Below are 13,913 nucleotides of genomic sequence, written 5' to 3' on the forward strand. Positions count from 1 at the left end.
CAGCAGGGTCCAGAGACAGCCTCATCTCCTATATTAAGCTCTGGCTAGTAGGTATGTGATAAATGTGAAGACGCTGCCTCCGTCTGTCAGCTGGGAGACACAAAGGTTCTCTCTTTCCACCCTCTGATGCCGCCTGGCTGTTCTAGGCAAGGTGGGGTGGGACTCTGTTAACATGTGCCTCCCGGGGCTTCCATTTACCTGGTGCTGCTGTTCCGTGAATAGTGGGGTTGTGAGTGGGGCAGCAGGTACTGAGTGTTGGACTCTTGCTCTTTCAGGGGCTGGTGACCTTCGAGGAGGTGGCTGTGTATTTCACCAGGGGTGAGGGGGCTCTGCTGGACCCCGCTCAGAGAGCCCTCTACAGGGGTGTCATGCAGGAGAACTATGAGACGGTGACCTCGCTGGGTAAGGAGTCCTGTCCCCTGGGTTATTAGAAGCTGTGGGGTCTCTGAAGAACCTGAGCAGTAATAACTTTATACCTTTATTCATCATACAAGTTTTGACAAGTTTCCTTGCCCCCCCTTTATTTGCCTTATCTCCCACCCACTAGAATCATTTTTGGACATGTGCCTTTTTGGTGCCGTCAGTCATTTTAAAATTGCATTTAATGTGTCCTTATTGGCTACATGAATAACTGTAGCTTTCATGCCTTTCCCTCATTTTAAGAGGAAAATATACCTCCTGTAGAATTCTAAATTGAGTAAATAGGTGTATGACTCATGCATGGCTTGTGTGACAGTCAGATGAGCTCCTCTTTCGATAGGAGAGCGTATAATGTTGCCATTCAGGACCCCACGGGTGAAGGGAGAACAGAGCTGTGGGAGGGGAGGAGAAGGGGGGAGTAGATAATTCTGGGGTGTCAGGACATGGGGAGGGTGTGTGCAGGATTAGAGCTAAGAAGCAGCAGGGAGGGATGAGGTAGTGAGAGACGAGGAGGGAACACAAGACTCTCCCAAGGTGCCGGCAGGTGGTGCTGGCTGAGAGTAATGGGAAGAAGTGGAGAGGAGTGTGCAGGAAGGGCACCGAGGAAGTGGCTCAGCCTCAGGTGTTGAAGCTAAGTGGCCTGTCCTTGTGGAAGAGTGGGAGCCCTTGGGGGTCTAGTGCACTCAAGAGGCACCTCCCAAGGACTGTTTAAAAGCCAGGGCATTGCACAGATCCTATGGATCCATGACAGTGTGCCAGAGGTTCAACCTTATGGGGAAAAGATATAAAACAAGAAAAGGATCTAAATGTGTGTTTACCATCGCTCCCTCTCAGTCCTCATGGGAATCCCTGATCCGTTCCAAAGTGTATTAAAACCTTCCTTAAAGGCTCACCTCTTGGTTATCAGGTCATGTCCATTTGTTAGAGGGTTTTCCCTTCACCTCCCACTTCCCTGGTTCTTGTCACGCAGACAGCAAGCAGCGAAAGACCAGAAGTCTGAAGCACAGATAATGCGATGTTTATTGGGGTTATTTCCAAGCAAGCATATTCCACTGCCCTAATGAACTTACACCTAGAAAAATTAATTATGCAGCAGACAGAAACAATTAGAGAACCAGACTGATTAACAAGGTAAAAGTGGTGGCCATAAAGATAGAACAATACAGAAATGAGGGTTTCACAACCACAACCATTGAGAAGGGATTTATTGCCAGACAGGCTGCTGTCAGACTAAGTTTTCTTTAACCACCTTAAGATCTGTTTCTTTATCTGGTGCTGATGGGCGCTATCGGGACAGGATTGTCTTCCTAACAGCCCCATAGCACCTTATTTCAGTGTGACTGGTTTGGGATGTCAGGATGTGACCCTTCGCTTCACAGCTTATGGCTGCCCCTGGTGCTGAGCCAAAGGCCTTAGCCTAAGAACAAGGCCTCAGACTATCCTAGTGAGAGAAGGCCCATTCACAGGCAGACTGTGATTTTGATTCTTAGCTAGACAAAGTGATAAAAATACCCCTACGTTCTTAAAGTCTAGGCTTTACAGGCAGGCCTGAATATCTCTATTCTAACAGTGGGTTCTAGCCCTTCCCCCATTCTGTGTCTGTCTTGTCTATTTAGATCAGGGGTCGGCAACCTTTCAGCAGTGTTGTGCTGAGTCTTCATTTATTCACTCTAATTTAAGGTTCCGTGTGCCAGTAACACATTTTAATGTTTTTAGACTGTCTCTTTCTATAAGTCTATAATATAGAACTAAACTATTGTTGTAAGTAAAGTAAATAAGGTTTTTAAAATGTTTAAGAAGCTTAATTTAAAATTAAATTAAAATGCAGAGCCCCCCCCTTGGACCAGGGGCCAGGACCCAGGCAGTGTGAGTGCCACTGAAAATCAGCTCGCTGCCGCAGGTTGCCTACCCCTGATTTAGATGGTAAATTCTTCAGAGCATGGGCCATCTACAGTTCTCTGTTTGCACTTTGCCTAGCACAATGGGGACCCACTGTTAGTTGGTCGTTAGGCACTAAGGTAGTGAATATGATTTGTTATAATAGTAACTCTCCGGCCACTTTGAGCCAAGGAAGATGGCCTTGGGATGCGTAGTCTTATTTGGGGTGTGTGAGTAATGTTGATTTGATTAATCAACTTGAATTTGTTTTGTAGTTATATTAATTAATTAATAATACTTAATCATTTATATTAATTAATATGGGTTTAGGCTCGCCAATTTGTTTGATCAGAAGATAAAAGTTCGTGTTTCGAATCGGGTTCCACAGAATTGATAAAGGGACCTTTCGGGGTATGACAGGAAGCTCACACGGAGACAGATATAGTCATAACGACTTTTTATTAAACTCAATGAAATAGTGAGTAAATTGAATAACAGTAATACAATTGTAACTCTGTAATTCTACCTGTTTTACAAGAGATACATATGATGATACAATATTATGTGCTGCAAACTTTGGTTAATATTCACCCCGTTTTGATAAATTGGTGTTGGCCTCACCTCTGGCGGTTCCGGTTTCACACCCCTTGCAGAGGAAACTAATGCAAAGAGCTGTCAAAGCTACTTTAGAATTTATTTTTTAGCTCAACTAAATAATCTGATACACAAACTAAAATAACATTTAGAGAGACCAAGCTTAGCCGAGTCCCTTTTGAACTTAAAGTTTGAAAAGAAAATAAGTGCAGTCTATTACTGGTTAATAGCTGTTGTAGATGGATAGCATGAATACGTAGTTCATAGAATCATAGAATCTCAGGGTTGGAAGGGACCTCAGGAGGTCATCTAGTCCAACCCCCTGCTCAAAGCAGGACCAAACCCAACTAAATCATCCCAGCCAGGGCTTTGTCAAGCCTGACCTTAAAAACCTCTAAGGAAGGAGATTCCACTACCTCCCTAGGTAACCCATTCCAGTTCTTCACCACCCTACTAGTGAAAAAGTTTATCCTAATGTCCAACCTAAACCGCCCCCTCTGCAACTTGAGACCATTACTCCTTGTTCTGTCATCTTCAACCACTGAGAACAGTCTAGATCCATCCTCCTTGGAACCCCCTTTCAGGTAGTTTAAAGTAGCTATCAAATCCCCCCTCATTCTTCTCTTCTGCAGACTAAACAATCCCAGTTCCCTCAGCCTCTCCTCATAAGTCATGTGCTTCAACCCCCTAATCATTTTTGTTGCCCTCCGCTGGACTCTCTCCAATTTATCCACATCCTTCTTGTAGTGTGGGGCCCAAAACTGGACACAGTACTCCAAATGAGGCCTCACCAGTGAAGATGGTGAAGTGTAGTGAAGAAGGAGGAGGTCAAGGTGGGGGCGGGGATACCATAGTGAGGTAGGTTACCTCTTTTTATAGAAATAAATGCTGGAAATCCTTCCTCTTATGCCCAAATTTCAGTCTTCCCCCATAGAAATGTTAGGGTATGCTTACTCCATAGGCTACTATGTGTGTGCGTGTGGATGGCAGGTATCTGCGCACTTGTGGGGTACTTGTTAAGTCTGTGAGTACAAATTTGAAAAATCCCCTTTGCTATTCTTCATTGTCTGTTGGTCTAGGTAAAGGGTCTTAGACCTAAGCGTAGGCACTTTATTTGGGTATAGGAAAAACAGTTCCTTTTCTGGGTAAAAGGGCACAGGATGTAGCTATGCTAACTTTGCTTTAGCTTAAAATGCAGGTTTTTGGCCTGTAGGTTTCTTGCATTACAGCCAAACATATTTGTAATAGGAATTAATAAACCTATCACAATACTGTACTTATAAGAAAAGAGATATTGATGCAGGCAAGCAGATGAATCCTGAGGGCTACAGATGTTACTGCCTAAAAATGAGATGGGGGTTAAAACTATGGACTATTCTTTGTGACAAGTATCCCACCAATTCCACTGACCTCCCTTGTTTTCTTTCCCTGCAGTAGGGTATCCAATTTCCAAACCTGATGTGATCTCGCAGCTGGAACGAGGGGAAGAACCGTGGGTCCCGGACCTCCAGGGCTCTGAGAAAGAAGTGCTCCCAAGAGCTGCCTTCGCAGGTGAGGAATCAGTTAAACAACTCAACAACTGCTTAGGAATGCAGGAAACATTTGGGATGCCCTACAAAGACCTTGTGAGCTCTCCAAGTTCAGGATTGTTCCCTGCAGATGTGGAATCATTATGGCAGATGTCACTCATGGCTTCCCTCCTACCCTGACTGACAACTGGCAGCAGGTCCCTCCCCGATCTCACTTTCCCCTGAGAGTTATGGTGCAATGAGGATCCAGAACTGATGCCTTCCTCTCTTTTCTGTGGAAGGGTTTGGGGAAAATGATCTCCTGATAGGTTTGATCTCTCCCACATATATTTTGGTTTGTTCATCCCTTTTTCCACTCCTCTCTCTGACATTCCCTTTTTCTCAGGCACAGGGAGTGACCTATGTCTGGATTCTCTCTGTCTCCCATCCGGCGAGGGGATGGTGAGTGAGAAGGAGGAGGAGAAACCCCAGCAGGAAGACACTGTGCAAGTAGATCCACATTGGATGTTATCAGGAAGATCCAAAGGGAATGTTTCCAGGAGTTGTGCACTCCCAGAAAACACAAAAGCCTGTGAGACTCAGCAGAGGCCAGAGGAAAACTACAGTAGCCACTCAGACCTTATTCCACGCAACAGAATCAACTTGGAAGAGAGACGCTACATGTGCCATGAGTGCGGGAAAAGCTTCAATGGGAGCTCTCACCTTATCAGACATGAGAGAATCCACACAGGGGAGACGCCCTACACGTGCTCTGAGTGCGGGAAAAGCTTTAGTCAGAGCTCTGCCCTTATCACACATCAGAGAATCCACACAGGGGAGAAGCCCTACACGTGCTCTGAGTGCGGGAATAGCTTTGGGCGGAGGTCTCACCTTATCAGACATGAGAGAATCCACACTGGGGAGACGCCTTACACGTGCTCTGAGTGTGGGAAAAGCTTCAAGCAGAGCTTTGCCCTGAGCGCACACAGGAGAATCCACACAGGGGAGAAGCCCTACACGTGCTCTGAGTGTGGGAAAAGCTTCAGTCGGAGCTCACGCCTTATCAGACATCGGAGAATCCACACAGGAGAGACGCCCTACACATGCCATGAGTGCGGGAAAAGCTTCAGACAGAGCTCAACCCTTATCAGACATCGGAGAATCCACACAGGGGAGACGCCCTACACATGCTCTGAGTGCGGGAAAAGCTTCAATCAACGCTCTGCCCTTATCAGACATCAGAGAGTCCACATGAGAGAGAACTGTAATAAATCCCTTGACTAGGGCTGGAGAAAGCTTTTTTCTTTTTAATCACATTTGCTAATTCCCACATAGTGATCTTTGCACCATCTTCACCGTGGTGTCTCAGCTCCACCAGATCAGTTGCCTGCTTCTGCCTTTTGCAGCTCACCCTTCTTTGGGGTCAGTCCTGTGATCTTTTCTATCAACTCCTTTCCTTTTGAGTCGAAGGAGTGTGTCCCCCTCCAGCCAGGAATGTTCGTCAGCTCCAGGTGGGGGAGAGGTTTGATTCCAACAAGCTACACTGAGGCTAAAGCTACCTGTGCCTGACATCCACTAGGGCTGCACATGGCGTTGGCTGCTCAAGTTAGTGATCTTGGTGTAACAAGACAATTATAGTTGTAGAGCAGATGCAGCCCAGGTGCAGGGGTTGCCATTAGCTTTCCCCTTGACCTGACCTAAACTCCATCACTTTCCCTAGTCTTAACAAACCCTGAGCAGCACGGTTATACTGTTCCCCCATTTCACAGCAATTCTTAGTCATCGAGTTCACTCTTGGGGAAGAAGTTGTTTCACTCCCAGTTGCTCTGATGTTGGTTCAGGTTGTGCTGCAGAGCAGATATTTTTACTACCATTTTTCTCACTTAAAATATATTGAACTATAACAAAGAGCAGGAACAGGGCAGGGATAGGGGAAAATGTCATTTCACCCTCTGGAACAACAGAAGAAGATGGGGTAAATCAGAGGGATTCCCTTATTCCCCATCACCATCCCAAGCCCCCTGTTGGGGAAAAATAGGTCAGTATTTTTTCTAAAGGTCTGGGAAGAGGATTCCCTCGTAAATAACTTGTAACTAAACACAGTGCCCATGCATTGGGCTCCCAACGCCGTTGTGGCCCAGGCCCTGCAGGAAGTGGCTCCTGAAGAGATCTCCTTCCCCATTAGCTGCATGTTGCCTATTGTTTGGCAAATACAATCCCTAGCTAGGTAGAGATGGGAAACATGGAAGTGACTTTTCTCTTCAGCTCACCCCTGGGAGATGCTGCAAATGTGTAGAAAATGAAATCCGTGTTGAATGTGCTATAGCTGCAGAAAGATACCTATTTTTAATAGAGACCTGACATTTGGTGTCTTACAGGGATTCTAAACCGCACCTGAATTTAGTCCCTAATTTAAATCTGTGCCACCAGATTAAAGAAATAAAAGGGCACAGTAGGGGGAGTTGTACCTCACTGTCGCTACTGATCTGTTGTGCGGTTGGTCTTCTACGCCAGAGAAGTGTAAAATTACTCCAAGTAAGGTCAAAGATTTGACAAGAGCTCAGGTAGAAATTGCAGGTACTAGTGGTTGATTTTCACCCCTGAGATGGAAGCTGTGGTGACCTGTGGCCCAGGTAAACTATTTTTAGAATGCTGCTCTCTAGTTAAGTGGCATTGGTCACACTCCTGAAGGATGCCATGATTAAATTGGGCACAACTGTCTTTTACCATTTGGATCCAAAGTTAGATGAAGCACAGAGAAACATCTGATTCCTTCAGAGCCATTCCATGCCTGCGGATCCCAATCTGGCTGCCTTGTTGGACAAGAAGCACTTCCCTGCTGGCCAAACAATGGTAGCCAATGAGGGAATGTATCCAGTGATGAGCTGCCAAAATCATAACAACCGGTTCCCTCCTCTGAGGAGGGAACTGGTTGCCCCCCCCCCCGTTCCTTGACGCCCCCCTCTTTTTTTTTTTTTTTTTAAACTGCGGCTGGGGCCCGGACGCCGGGGCAGGAGCTGAGCCCCCGCTGCGCCCCACCAGGAGCCCCCACCGCGCCCCGCCGCCCGGACCCCGGACCGGCAGGAGCCCGCGCCCCGCCGCCCGGACCCCGGACCGCCAGGAGCCCGCGCCGCCCGGACCGGCAGGAGCCCCCGCCGCGTCCCCCGGACTGGCGGCAGGAGCCCCCGCCACCTGGACCCCGGACCGGTGGCAGGAGCCCGCGCCGCCCGGACCCCAGGGCGGCAGGAGCCCCCGCCGCGGAGCCCGGGGCAAGAGCCTCGCCTCCCCAGGTTACCTGCCTGCCTGCTGCTTGTTCAGGCTTCCCGCGAACATCTGATTCGCGGGAAGCAGGGCAGGGGGAGGAGAAAGGGGGCGGAGCAGGAGAGCTTGGGCCGGAGCTTTTGTGAAATTTAGCAGCCCTTATAGAACTGGTTGTCCTGGAACAACTGGTTCTAAAATGGCTGCTAAATTTAACAACTGGATCGCGCGAACCGGTGCGAACCGGCTCCAGCTCACCACTGAATGTATCAGATGCGAAGTTCAGACTGCAGGATACTTGAATGCTGAGTCCAGAGTCTGTGGTTTAGTCTAGGCCTGCACAACTCGTAAAGCAGCGAGGGCAATATTACTCCAAAGAAAACAGCTGAGGGATGAAACCCCCCCGGCCTCACTGAACACCACCCCCCAGCGCCGCCGAGCCCCTCCCTGAAACAATCCCCCCGAAGCGCCACCCACTCCATGGAAACAAACCCTCCTTCCCCAGCACTGCCCCACCAAAACGGTGGCATTGAACCTTGGTAATATATTATAGCGGGCCCCTAAGGTAGTATAATTAAGGTAAAAGGAAAATGTATTGTTGATAGAAGTAGAATAAGATCTTCCCCTCACTTGGTAATCAGTTGCCCTGTTGAGTGAATGAGGTGGGACTGAGGAAGGCATGGAAGGCAGCACCTCCAGACAGCTGCAACCCTTGGAGAGGGGCTGGGAGCCAGACCAGATCAGCAGAACAGGTCAGCCACTGATTCATAGCTCGTCTCCTCAGTCCCCTGCTGCCAGCTCACCAGCCCCCCCCCACTCGCCTCCTCAGCCACCCCTTCCGTGCCGCCAGCTCACCCGCCCCCTCACCTCATCAGCCCCCCTCCCTCACCTGCTATTGTGTCCTACAGGAGGCCTGTGATATGCAGGGGGTCAGATTACATGCTCTAATGGTCTCTTCTGGCCATAAAGTCGACTAATATCTGAAAAACTGAGTGTAGCATTGGGAGCAGTGTCTGATGTTTTCCTGTCTAGCCGGCTTGCTGCCTAGAACGAACGCTCCTTGAGTGGGGTGATCCACAGGGAGTAGCTCAAACCTGCAAAGTGCCTGGCCAGGGGCAGGACATTGGCACAGCAAGGGAGGGGTCTGGCAGTGACATCACAAAGGCCTTTGGCAGGACCTCAGCCTATTGGTCCAAGGTGGTGGGGAGGTGGTGACCTCACAGAGAGATGCTGACATCAGCCAGGCAGGACAGGGGCGAGGGGCCAGGGAAACCTCAGAGACCCCTGTGGCTTTGCTGCAGCAAGTCTCCTTCTCCAGGTCTCTCTTTGAGGACTGAGGGAGTATTCGGGTTCACGGACGTGAGCGCCAGGAGGAACCTCTTTCGAGTTTTCTCCTTCCCTTTCAGTGATTTTACTAGAAAACAGCCATCCCTGTTTAGAAGGTAAGAGCCTCCTGGAGGTTTGAAACCTGTTCAGTCTGATCCAGCTGGTGACAGTTGAATTCTAGGCATGGAAAACAGGAGCTTAAGAAGGCAGAATTTTATTGCGCACCTGAGATTTTGTCTCTTAGAATCACTGGGGACATTAGGATTTGTCCTTTTTGTTTCACCTTTTCCTCCATCCCTCCCTCCTTTCTCTTCATCTCTTGCTTCTTTTGTCCTTTCTCCTGTTCCGCTCACAACACCGGGAGGGAGGGAGGTGTGTGTGGTTGTGTGGCGGGGCAGTGCTCTGCAGGTCCCACTGTGGGAGGTCCACCCAAAAATGTGGGGCTGAAATAGTGCTCGGGCAGTGATCCCCACCAGTGACCTGGGCCATCCTTTGGGCTGTCTGGTGAGAACCCTCAGCCTCCCGTCCTCAGTCTCTACCCTGATTGGCTGAGCAGGGGGTTATTGATAGGGAGGAAACTCAGATCCTTGTTGTTCTCTTTTAAGACCAAGGAAATAAGTCAGAACCAGTTCTATGTTTGATGAATTTTGCTGCTTCTCTACATTAATAGTCTCTGAGCAGCTCATGATTCTCTCTAACATTGCAGTTCTCAAATACTTGCTGAATAATTCCTGTGCACTGTTGTTGGTCTGGAGCTCATCTGAGAGCACTTTATTCAGGTCATTCAATGTCTGAAATTCAAGATCTGATGGTTAGTTTGAAAATCAGAGGTCTTGGGTCCTATTCCCAACTCTGCCACTGACTGGCCGTGTGACCTAAGACAAGTCAATTCTCCTTTCTCAGCCTTAGCTTCTCCCTCTTTCAAGTAGGGATAATAATGATCCACTCCTACCTACCTCAACACACTCACTCTTCCCCAACACACACACTGTCTCTCCCCACACACACACACAGTCTCCACTCTGCAGTTGAAAAGCAGCTGGCAATCTAGTAGGATGCCCAGGGAACAATAGGGGAGAGAAACCTGCATCACTGAAAGTGCAGCCATGGAGACACCACACACCGGCCTTGCCTAGCTGGCAAGAATCAAACCTGCACAGAAACACCCTGTGACTTCTAACCCAGCTCCCTAAGGCCTCAGCCACAACCACTTACCACATGGGGCCTTTTTACACTCTGGTTCTGTTCTCACTGAAGGGTCATTTCCAATTGTTCACTCGGACCAGCTTCCCCAGCACACTCACTGCTGTGCAGCTCTGTACGTGTGGCCATGGCTGAGCAGCCAGAGTTCCTGCCCATTTCCCTACTGGCTGGAGCATGGCTAGAGTGTGTGTGTGGTTAATGACGTTGCTGTAGATGGTTCGTTTCCTGCCTTGGCAATTCAGACAGTCCCTTTTCCCAACATATCTCCAGCACATCAGTCCCTGGCTGGGTCTCCTGGGCAGTGGAAAACATCCCTTGTTTGGCCCTGCCAAGGGGATCGTGCAGAGCTGAGATGTCCCTCGGCTTGGATCAAAGGGGGAGTTGGATGGAATTTATCACACACCCCTCCCTGCTCCCCAGAGCCCCACGGGGAGAATCTAGAGAAGGGGGAGTCATTCCTCCCCTGCGCTCCCAGAGGAGCTGCTAGGGCTCCTTCCTGCCACCCCTGGATCCATCCTCAGCTCCTGGGATCTTCCTGCTCCAAAGGCTCCAGAGGCCTGGGGGGGTGGGGAGGGCGTCACTGCACCGTCTGACACACAAGGGAGGTTTCTGCAATTGAAGGAAGGAGCAGAAAAGGGAGAGGAAAGAAACAGAGAGAAAACGCCTAGTCTCTCCCCTCCCCCTCCCTGCAAGAAATGTTCCCAAGGACCCGCGTGAGGGGAAATGGTGCCATGGGCAAACCTTGTACTTTGGCCCTTCCCCATCGCCCCTGGACGATCCCCCTCCCCCTTTACCCCCAGCTCCTGCACTCCTGACCCTTGCGCCTCCCCCACCCCTAACTCTGCCCCCTCCTGTGCCCTAACCCCTACGCTGTGTCCCCTCTGCCCATAACTCCTGCACCCCCTCCTGTGCCACCAGCCACTGCCCCTCTCCTGCACCCCTTCACCCCTAACCCCTGCGCCCCCTCCTGTGCCCCCAGCCACTGCCCCTCTCCTGCACCCCCTTCACCCCTAACCCCTGCGCCCCCACCTGTGCCTCAGCCACTGCCCCTCTCCTGCACCCCTTCACACCTAACCCCTGCACCCCCTCCTGTGCCACCAGCCACTGCCCCTCTCCTGCGCCCCCTTCACCCCTAACCCCTGTGCCCCTCCTCTGCCCCCAGCCACTGCCCCTCTCCTGCACCCCTAACCCCTGCACCCCCTCCTGTGCCACCAGCCACTGCCCCTCTCCTGCACCCCCTTCACCCCTAACCCCTGCGCCCCCTCCTGTGCCACCAGCCACTGCCCCTCTCCTGCACCCCCTTCACCCTAACCCCTGCACCCCCTCCTGTGTCCCCAGCCACTGCCCCCTCCTGCCCCCCTTCACCCCAACCCCTGCACCCCCTCCTGTGCCCCCAGCCACTGCCCCTCTCCTGCACCCCCTTCACCCCAACCCCTGCACCCCCTCCTGTGCCGACAGCCACTACCCCTCTCCTGCACCCCCTTCACCCCTAACCCCTGCACCCCCTCCTGTGCCCCCAGCCACTGCCCCTCTCCTGCACCCCCTTCACCCCTAACCCCTGCGGCCCCTCCTGTACCCTAACCCCTATGCTGTGTCCCCTCTGCCCTTAACTCCTGCACTCCCCTCCTGTGCCACCAGCCACTGCCCCTCTCCTGCACCCCCTTCACCCCTAACCCCTGCGTCCCCTCCTGTGCCCCCAGCCACTGCCCCTCTCCTGCACCCCCTTCACCCCTAACCCCTGCGCCCCCTCCTGTGCCCCCAGCCACTGCCCCTCTCCTGCTCCCCCTTCACCCCTAACCCCTGCACCCCCTCCTGTGCCATCAGCCACTGCCCCTCTCCTGCACCCCCTTCACCCCTAACCCCTGCGCCCCCTCCTGTGCCACCAGCCACTGCCCCTCTCCTGCACCCCCCTAACCCCTGCACCCCCTCCTGTGCCACCAGCCACTGCCCCTCTCCTGCACCCCCTTCACCCATAACCCCTGCGCCCCCTCCTGTGCCCCCAGCCACTGCCCCTCTCCTGCACCCCTTCACCCCTAATCCCTGCGCCCCTCCTGTGCCCCCCGCCACTGCCCCTCTCCTGCACCTCTTCACCCCTAACCCCTGCACCCCCTCCTGTGCCACCAGCCACTGCCCCTCTCCTGCACCCCAACCCCTGCACCCCCTCCTGTGCCCCCAGCCACTGCCCGTCTCCTTCACGCCCTTCACCCCTATCCCCTGTGCCCCCTTCCTGTGCCAGCAGCCACTGCCCCTCTACTACACCCCATTCACCCCTAATCCCTGCGCCCCCTCCTGGGCCATCAGCCACTGCCCCTCTCCTGCCCCACTTCACCCCTAACACCTGCGCCCCCTCCTGTGCCACCAGCCACTGCCCCTCTTCTGAACCCCCTTCACCCCTAACCCCTGCACCCCCTCCTCTGCCCCCAGCCACTGCCCCTCTCCTGCACCCTTTCACCCCTAACCCCTGCGCCCCCTCCGGTACCACCAGCCACTGCCCCTCTCCTGCACCCCCTTCAGCCCTAACCCCTGCGCCCCCTCCTCTGCCCCCAGCCACTGCCCCTCTCCTGCACCCCCTTCACCCCAACCCCTGCACCCCTCCTGTGCCCCCAGCCACTGCCCCTCTCCCGCACCCCCCTAACTCCTAACCCTGCACCCCCTCCTGTGCCACCAGCCACTGCCCCTCTCCTGCACCCCCTTCACCCCTAACCCCTGCGCCCCCTCCTGGGACACCAGCCACTGCCCCTCTCCTGCCCCCTTCACCCCAACCCCTGCACCCCCTCCTGTGCCCCCAGCCACTGCCCCTCTCCTGCACCCCCTTCACCTCTATCTCCTGCACCCCCTCCTGTGCCCCCAGCCACTGCTCCTCTCCTGCACTCCCTTCACCCCAACCCCTGCACCCCCTCCTGTGCCACCAGCCACTGCCACTCTCCTGCACCCCCTTCACCCCAATCCCTGCGCCCCCTCATGTGCCACCAGCCACTGCCCCTCTCCTGCACCCCCTTCACCCCAAACCCCTGCACCCCCTCCTGTGCCACCAGCCACTGCCCCTCTCCTGCACCCCTTCACCCCAACCCCTGCGCCCCCTCCTGTGCCACCAGCCACTGCCCCTCTCCTGCACCCCCTTCACACCTAACCCCTGTGCCCCCTCTTGTGCCCCCAGCCACTGCCCCCTCCTGCACCCCCTTCACCCCTAACCCCTGCGCCCCCTCCTGTGCCACCAGCCACTGCCCCTCTCCTGGACCCCTTCACCCCAACCCCTGTGCCCCCTCCTGTGCCCCCAGCCATTGCCCCCTCCTGCACCCCCTTCACCCCTATCCCCTGCACCCCTCCTGTGCCACCAGCCACTGCCCCTCTCCTGCACCCCCTTCACCCCTAACCCCTGCGCCCCTCCTGTGCTCCCAGCCACTGTCCCCTCCTGCACCCCCTTCACCTCTAACCCCTGCACCCTCTCCTGTGCCCCCAGCCACTGCCCCTCTCCTGTACCCCTTCACCCCAACTCCTGCGCCCCCAGCCACTGCCCCTCTCCTGCACCCCCGTCACCCCTAACCCCTGCACCCCTTCCTGTGCCCCCAGCCACTGCCCCTCTCCTGCGCCCCTTCACCCCTAACCTCTGCGCCCCCTCCTGGGCCACCAGCCACTGCCCCTCTCCTGCCCCCTTCACCCCAACCCCTGCACCCCTCCTGTGCCACCAGCCACTGCCCCTCTCCTGCACCCCTTCACCCCTAACCC

The 13,913-nt window shown here is 53.5% G+C and overlaps 1 long non-coding RNA gene across 1 annotated transcript; it reads left to right on the forward strand.

Annotated features, from left to right (window-relative positions):
* The first annotated feature begins 377 nt into the window (after positions 1-377).
* LOC123358433 lies at positions 378-4,867 on the forward strand. The gene is made up of 3 exons (XR_006575727.1): positions 378-402; positions 4,327-4,443; positions 4,807-4,867. It is a non-coding gene; the product is annotated as an uncharacterized LOC123358433 (long non-coding RNA).
* Positions 4,868-13,913: the final 9,046 nt, after the last annotated feature.

Source organism: Mauremys mutica, unplaced genomic scaffold (assembly GCF_020497125.1).
Source record: "Mauremys mutica isolate MM-2020 ecotype Southern unplaced genomic scaffold, ASM2049712v1 Super-Scaffold_100054, whole genome shotgun sequence".
NCBI lineage: Eukaryota > Metazoa > Chordata > Testudines > Geoemydidae > Mauremys > Mauremys mutica.